This window comes from Myotis myotis, unplaced genomic scaffold, assembly GCF_014108235.1.
Source record: "Myotis myotis isolate mMyoMyo1 unplaced genomic scaffold, mMyoMyo1.p scaffold_m19_p_9, whole genome shotgun sequence".
NCBI lineage: Eukaryota > Metazoa > Chordata > Mammalia > Chiroptera > Vespertilionidae > Myotis > Myotis myotis.
The window spans coordinates 64,815,202-64,823,291 of record NW_023416401.1 but is presented as its reverse complement, the minus strand read 5'-3'; positions in this window follow the sequence as shown (position 1 = coordinate 64,823,291).

Below are 8,090 nucleotides of genomic sequence, written 5' to 3'. Positions count from 1 at the left end.
GATGAACAAGCTTTATTCTTTTTCTTTTCTAAAAGTCTATGCTGTAACCTTAGAACTTTATGCTGAGTCCAGCCTAATTTGATCTTGGTGAGCTTTCAGTTGGGGGCATGGTGATGGGCCATAGCCTCCATGGGAGAGCAGCCCTCACTTCTCCTTGCCTGTCCAGGGACAAGAAAGCCAAATGCTGGGAAATGCCATTTCCACCCTGGTACCAGTTTACTTCCTGACCCCAAAAGGCTCCATTGGAATCAGCTCCTGCTCAGCCCCCAGAGCAAAATGCAGCAAGGCTCCTGCAAACTGACTAATGTTACCTGGGCCAGACAGGTTTCTCAATGACGAATTTTACCCACTCACTCACTTGGACTTTTAGACAAATTTCAAGGTCTAGCCAATTCTCTTGAAGCCTAAGGCATGCAGCCTATAAATCCCACTGAAATTCAGGTCCTAGTTATAGTGTGAGCTCAATCCTATAAAGCACAATTGTTTATTAAACCCAAATGAATCTCCCCACATCTGAGTGAGGCCAGTGATCAGGAAATACAAAGGGCAGAAATAGTTTGGTTGGAAGTCACTGTTGATTCTTCTGGTTGGACAGAGATGTGAACTAAGAACTTTTGGAAATAATCCGGGTAAGACCTAGGTGGCTGCTCATGGCTCCATACGCAAGTTGTATCTGGGCATGAGGAAAGAAAATTCTTTAATTTTACTCCTACCATGTCCTAGAAACTATATTTATCACTGAAAACAGCCCCATTTTATACCCATGATAAAACTGACCCTAAAAGGGTCAAGAAATTGCCTGTGGATCCAAGTGTCGGATCCAGGTTTAAAGACAGGTCAGAACCAACCCTGGTGCTTGCTCTGTTGCCATAACTAGATGTCTGAGATGCATGAACTGTGGTGAAGGTGCAGCAAAGCTGTGGGTATCACCAGCTTTGTCTCCAGGGCCTTAAACCTCCTTTTTCATGATCTTGGCCACTAACTAGCAGTTTAGATCTCACAGCCTCACGGTCATTCCATCATGTGAGATGAAACACATGGGATGGCATTTCAAACCATGACAGATGAAAGGAGTCAGAGCCTCCATTATTTCTCCTCACATTGGGATTCCTTGGGATTCCCCATCACTTCTCTGAGGATCTGGGGAGAACCTTGTTCATTCTGAGGTTACACTACCCCTCTCTGGGGCCTTCGGGGATGCTGGAATTAAACTGGCTTGTCCCTGAGTTAAGGCATTTGAGGGTCTTCCAATCATGCCTCTAATCTCTAGTAAGCTTGGTATCCATAGAAGGGGCAACATACCCCTGCCCCAGACTGGACTCTCATTCTCTCTTACTTTTTTACTCCTCCTGTATCCCCTCAATAATTCCCATCCATCCATCCATCTGATCGCTCTAGAACAGCCGTGGCCAAACTACGGCCCGCGGGCCGGATCCGGCCCGTTTGAAATGAATAAAACTAAAAAAAAAAAAAAAAGACCGTACCCTTTTATGTAATGATGTTTACTTTGAATTTATATTAGTTCACACAAACACTCCATCCATGCTTTTGTTCCGGCCCTCCGGTCCAGTTTAAGAACCCATTGTGGCCCTCGAGTCAAAAAGTTTGCCCACCCCTGCCTAGAACCTTTCTTCCATTGTAAGCAACAATCCCCTATCCTAAACTACCTGCAGGATGCTCCCCAAGGACCCCAATTCTCCCCAGTCTTCAGTGGGGGCTCCTCTTTTTTCCATACCTGCATGTCTATCTCAATTGGTGGCTCAACTATGGAACTTTTGTTGAATTGTTCTGTAAGCAAATCCCTCAATTTCCTTGCACACTCATTCTTCTGCCTCACTTATCCTACAAAATGTTCATTGACATACCACTGAGTCTTTCTCCTGATCCCCTTTAGTCCTCTGTCATTGAGTAGAAACACCTCCTCTGATGCCTGCATCTCCTAGGTCTACAGCACTCTGCTGTCCCGCTGGTTAATTTCATCTACCACCTCCAGGCCTTGCCCTCATTCTCCCATCACTTGGCCTCCAGTCTATGGTTCCTCCTCTCCACACAGTTTGCTAACAAGATCCCAATGTTCAGAAAGTGGCTTCTCCTCACACTTTGTGTTTAAATCTTAGTCCTTGCTCTCTCACTCATGTCTGCTTCATTGCAGCGTTTCACTTCCAGATCCAAGCCCTGAATCTTTGTTCCACTTATCTTAAATGTCAATATCCCATTCACTGGTACTGATGAACTGTCCTCCTCCTCTGGTTCCCACCACTCCTCTTCTACCTCAGAGAGGTCCCATCCCTTAACACACCCTCCCCCCTGTACCTATTTATCAGCTGAAGCCTGGCCTGTTTCCACCCACCCCCCCCAGATTTAACACTTTTGTTGAATTGTTCTATAAGCAAACTCATCATTTTCCTTGCACACTCATTCTTCTGCCTCACCTGTCCTGCAAAATGTTCATCCAAGATTAAGACTTGACTCTACTTTCTGCACTTATGACGCCAAAGTTGCTAAAGAAAACTGACCATTAAATTTAAATTCTCCACACATAGCTTGGCATAGGTGCCCTGAATTAAGCAAGCCTGTCCCACTGTTCTCAAACCCGTTCTAACCTTTGTCCTCATAAAGTCTCTACTCAATTCTTTCCCCATTTCTCACTCTCAGCAAATAACCTTGTTTTCTACATTATGGAGAAAAATAGGTCATCAGACATGAACCCCAACTTTCCGAGCCCCCCTCTTACACACTTATCGACATCCCCAGCCATCCTCTCTCTCCTGTACAAGACCAGACCCTCCAGCCAATCATCCTCTTTTCCTTACACTTTCCACTTGTCTTTCTCTACTGGCACTGTAAACAACCTGACATCCTAAACAATAATGTTTATTTCAAGTTGCCCTCTCTCGGCTCAGTAACCTCCCTCCTTTTTTACTCATCTACACCTCCCAAAAGACTTGTTGCTGCTTTACCCACAAAACAGAGCCCGACTTACCCCAATTATCCTCCCACAAAAGTTACATGTTATCTCTCTTCTATGTTCAGTCCTAATCTTTCTGGATTTCTTCACTTCTTTAGCACTTCCTCCTCCCTGAAATGCTCTGTTCCTTTCCCTTACATATCACTGCACTTCTCTGCTATCTTCCTGGCCCTGCCTTCTCTGTTTTGGGGGCTTCTCTTCTCCTGCCTGCCCCTTGAAGATCAATCTATACCCACTGCTCTTGATCTGCAATGATCTTATCCTTTTTCAGTTTTAACTGCTTCCCATTTACTGATAATGCCCAGATTCATCTCTCCAGTCCAAACCCTCATCAACTCACAGCAGACTCACAGCCACTGAACATTTCCACTTGGATGTCCCATGAGCACCTTGAATTCACAGATTTGAAATGATTCTACTCTTCCCTCTAGCCAAACTGCTCCTTGTTCTAGAGCAGTGGTTCTCAACCTTCCTAATGCCGCAACCCTTTAATACAGTTCCTCATGTTGTGGTGACCCCCAATCATAAAATTATTTTTGTTGCTACTTCATAACTGTAGTTTTGCTACTGTTATGAATCGTAATGTAAATATTTGATATGCAGGATATATTTTCATTGTTACAAATTGAACATAATTAAAGCATAGTGATTAATCACAAAAACAATATGTAATTATATATGTGTTTTCTGATGGTCTTAGGTGACCCCTGTGAAAGGGTCATTCGACCCCCAAAGGGGTCGCGACCCACAGATTGAGAACCGCTGTTCTAGAGTGTCTATCTCAATTGGAGGCTTCATTACATTCGTTCAACAGATGAGAAATGCAAGAATCATCTCTGAACCCTTAATATTCGCAACTCTCCACATCTATTCTCTGACTCCACTCTACTGATTTAACTTCCTCAAATTCATTCTAATAAGCAGTACATGAAGGTGTTTAAACATTTATGGGATTTTCAAATATAGCACAGTTACCTCCCCAGTAAACTAAAAAAATCTCATATCCCTAACCAGAAAAAGTACAAAATAACATTTTCAAGATGATATGAGGTGTGTTTTTTTTTCTTCTAAATGTAAAGAAGAGATCAAACCTACAAGAAGCAACATTCAAAGTTGCATCCTAGATACAAAAAAAGACACACAATTACCAAGAAGTTAATAAAACCAGATGCAAAGTTAGTCATAAACATGATGCTCATAAAGGGAGAAGAATGAGGTTTTACTAAGTGTCATCTTGGGTATCATTTTGGTTTATAATGTGAGAGGTGAATTTCTCTCACCTGTGTGTGTGCCAGCTGACATTTTGTTTTTATGTTGGGATCAAAACAACAGGGCACACACAGAGCATAAATATGCTCCAGTGTTTTTTTTTAAATGTGTTTTTATTGATTTCAGAGAACTGAAGGGAAAGGAGAGAAAGATAGAGACATCAATGGTGAGAGAGAATCATCTATTGGCTGTCTCCTGCATGCTGGGGATCAAGTACACATCCTAAGCATGAGCCCTGACCGGGACCTTCTGGTTCATGGGTCGATGCTCAACCACTGAGCAACACTGGCCAAGCTAAATCCACTCCTTGAAAGCATATATATATATGCTTAAATAATATTTCATTCCCTTTATCCTTGTAAACGCAGGCTATAAGAGATTTTCCGTATAGTAAATGATGATTTTGCAAGCCATGATATCAACTAGAATCAGTCAACTGTGTAGCAAGGCAAGGCATGGCCACACAAAGAATTCCCTTGAATGGTTGGCCTTGACTGAGTGGTGAGTTAGGATCGCCTTGTCTGTACTCCCATGAGTCCCAGGCATGTCTCCATCATTGCGCTAATCACACAAAATTAGAATTCTGTGTGTCTGTTCCTTTATTAGAAGTTGAGCTTTCAGAGGTTAGGTCATTGTCTGCCACGTAGTAGGTGGTCAATAATGATTGCTGAATGAATGAACAAGGGCATCAGTTAATCAGGGCCTGCCGGGAGCCGGTCCATCCTTGCTGTTTCAAGGGACCTGGCATATATGGCATATTGTTCTTAATATGTTTGCTCACCTTCTTGGCACTATGTGTTTTAACCAAGGTCTCCTCTCTGAGAAAGGTTGTTTCCCCAGGTAGGGATTTTCCCCTGAAGTTAGGGAGGGAATAAAACCTCTTAACTAAGTGCCAGGTGGGTAATTAATCACTTTAACTACGAACAATCGTGCTTAAGCTACATAATCTTTACTCCCTGGAATGAAGATAAGAAACGCCCTAACCTTTGTAATAGAGATTGATAGGATTGAATCAACTGGTATAAATACAGAAGCAACAAGACAGCAAGACCCAGAACTTAGAAGACAGAACCAAGAGAGACAGAACCTAGGCACAGAACCTACACAGAACGTTCTCTAGAGACAGAAGAACTTCGCTGGAGAGAACATGGCAAAAGATCCTGGACAGAAACTGGCCTCAGAACCTAAAGACAGAACCTAGCGAGAGAACATGGCAAAAGATCCTGGACTGAACCTGACTACAGAAATTGGCAAGAGAACCTGACTAGAACCTGGTGACTGAACCTGGCTGGAGAACCTGGACAGAACCTGGCTGGGGAACCTAGCAAGAGAACATGGACACAGAACCTGGCTGGAGATCCTAACCAGAACTTCGCTGGAGATCCAGACCAGAACTTGGCTGGAGATCCTGGCTAGGCTGCTGATCAACTGAACGCTGTCTCTGTGTCATTCCTTCTTCGCCGACTCCATCCACACCTTTGGGGACCCCTGGACCTGCTGGGGTTGGACTCCGGCATCTGGCGCCCGAACAGGGACCCCTAGGTAAGCGCCCCACTCTCGGGATGGATAGGACTCCACCGTAGGAGAGGGTGGATAGTCTTCGCCGACTCCGTCCACACCTTTGGGAACTCCTGGAACAGGATTCCCCTAGGTAAGCCCCCCCCCCATTGAGAACCCCCACACTCGGGACGGATAGGACTCCACCAGGGTACTGCAGACCCCCCTATAGAGGATAAGTAGGGTAAGAAGGTGGATAGTACAGAACTTAGATTGAGAAGATGTGCCATACTGAGTCCAAAGAAAGAAGACTCTGTATTGATTCTTAGATTGAGAAGATGTGCCATACTGAGTCCAAAGAAAGAAGACTCTGTATTGATCTTTAGATTAAGAAGATGTGCCATATTGAGTCTAAAGAAAAAAGACTCTGTATTGATTTTTAACACATATGCTTGCTAGCAGAGGAATTAAGGTTACTCCCAGTCAGACAGAACGTTTTATACAAGAAGTATGTCCATGCTTTTCTGAGGAAGGAAAGGTAAATGTAAAGGCATGGGAGAAGGTAGGCCCAAGGAGCCTTATCCTTAACCCCACTGCAGCCTTTCCACCCCGGGAAAGTGCAGGATTGGCAAGCTCTCCCTGGGGTGATAGATCAGGACTCAGGTAATAGCGGAAAGCGCCAATCCTACTCTTAAAATGGACACAAGAGAGCATTTGGGGTTTTTCTTTTTAATGCCTGCTTTTAAAAAATAAAAAAGGGGGAATTTGCCGGGAGCCGGTCCATCCTTGCTGTTTCAAGGGACCTGGCATATATGGCATATTGTTCTTAATATGTTTGCTCACCTTCTTGGCACTATGTGTTTTAACCAAGGTCTCCTCTCTGAGAAAGGTTGTTTCCCCAGGTAGGGATTTTCCCCTGAAGTTAGGGAGGGAATAAAACCTCTTAACTAAGTGCCAGGTGGGTAATTAATCACTTTAACTACGAACAATCGTGCTTAAGCTACATAATCTTTACTCCCTGGAATGAAGATAAGAAACGCCCTAACCTTTGTAATAGAGATTGATAGGATTGAATCAACTGGTATAAATACAGATGCAACAAGACAGCAAGACCCAGAACTTAGAAGACAGAACCAAGAGAGACAGAACCTAGGCACAGAACCTACACAGAACGTTCTCTAGAGACAGAAGAACTTCGCTGGAGAGAACATGGCAAAAGATCCTGGACAGAAACTGGCCTCAGAACCTAAAGACAGAACCTAGCGAGAGAACATGGCAAAAGATCCTGGACTGAACCTGACTACAGAAATTGGCAAGAGAACCTGACTAGAACCTGGTGACTGAACCTGGCTGGAGAACCTGGACAGAACCTGGCTGGGGAACCTAGCAAGAGAACATGGACACAGAACCTGGCTGGAGATCCTAACCAGAACTTCGCTGGAGATCCAGACCAGAACTTGGCTGGAGATCCTGGCTAGGCTGCTGATCAACTGAACGCTGTCTCTGTGTCATTCCTTCTTCGCCGACTCCATCCACACCTTTGGGGACCCCTGGACCTGCTGGGGTTGGACTCCGGCAAGGGCCCAAGGAATTAAAAGCAAGATTTGCTTATTTCCTCAGAAGCTGAAAACTGGAGGCATTTTTCACACTTCCCTAGGTAACATGTCTCATGTCATGTCCTATTCCCCAAAGAGAATTTAAACCACAACATATTGGGGGAAAGCTGATGATCAAAGTGAGCAGACTCTTGTCTGGACACAAATAATTCACAAGAAACGGAACTGTGGCAGGCTGCTCCCATCCTGAATAAGGCACCGTGAAAAGGGTAGGCAGATCCCTGGGGGAAGTGTCCCTCTCAGCCCCTCAACCTGCTTCTGAGCAGAGTTCTAGATCAAAAGACAGAGGGATGCAGTCTGGGTTCAATGTTATTACCAACATTACACCTGCCAGTTCTATCCATACCTCAGAAGCCACCTCTTCAGGAAGTGGTTTCCCTTATCTCTCTAGTCACCCTTCCTTTCCATTCACATTAATGTTACACTGTGCTGGCACCATGACAAGCATTCAATGCTATAAATGGGGTATAATTGGGCCACAGTATTTTTACCACTTGCTACTGTCTAAGAAATATTTTTTCTTAATTGCTTTGTGTGGGGTCATTCACACTGAAGGACTGGGTTTTCTTTTCCTCCCCACTGTGCCTAGCATGGGGCGGGTATCCTAGGTTGGGTTCTCCAGAAGTGTTTCCCTGAGATGGTGGTACATGAGCCAGCATCTTATTAAGGAAGCAGCCCCAGCACCCCTTCTTCTGTGTTCCTCTGTGGCCACATGATTGGCTAGGCCTACAGTCGCTCAA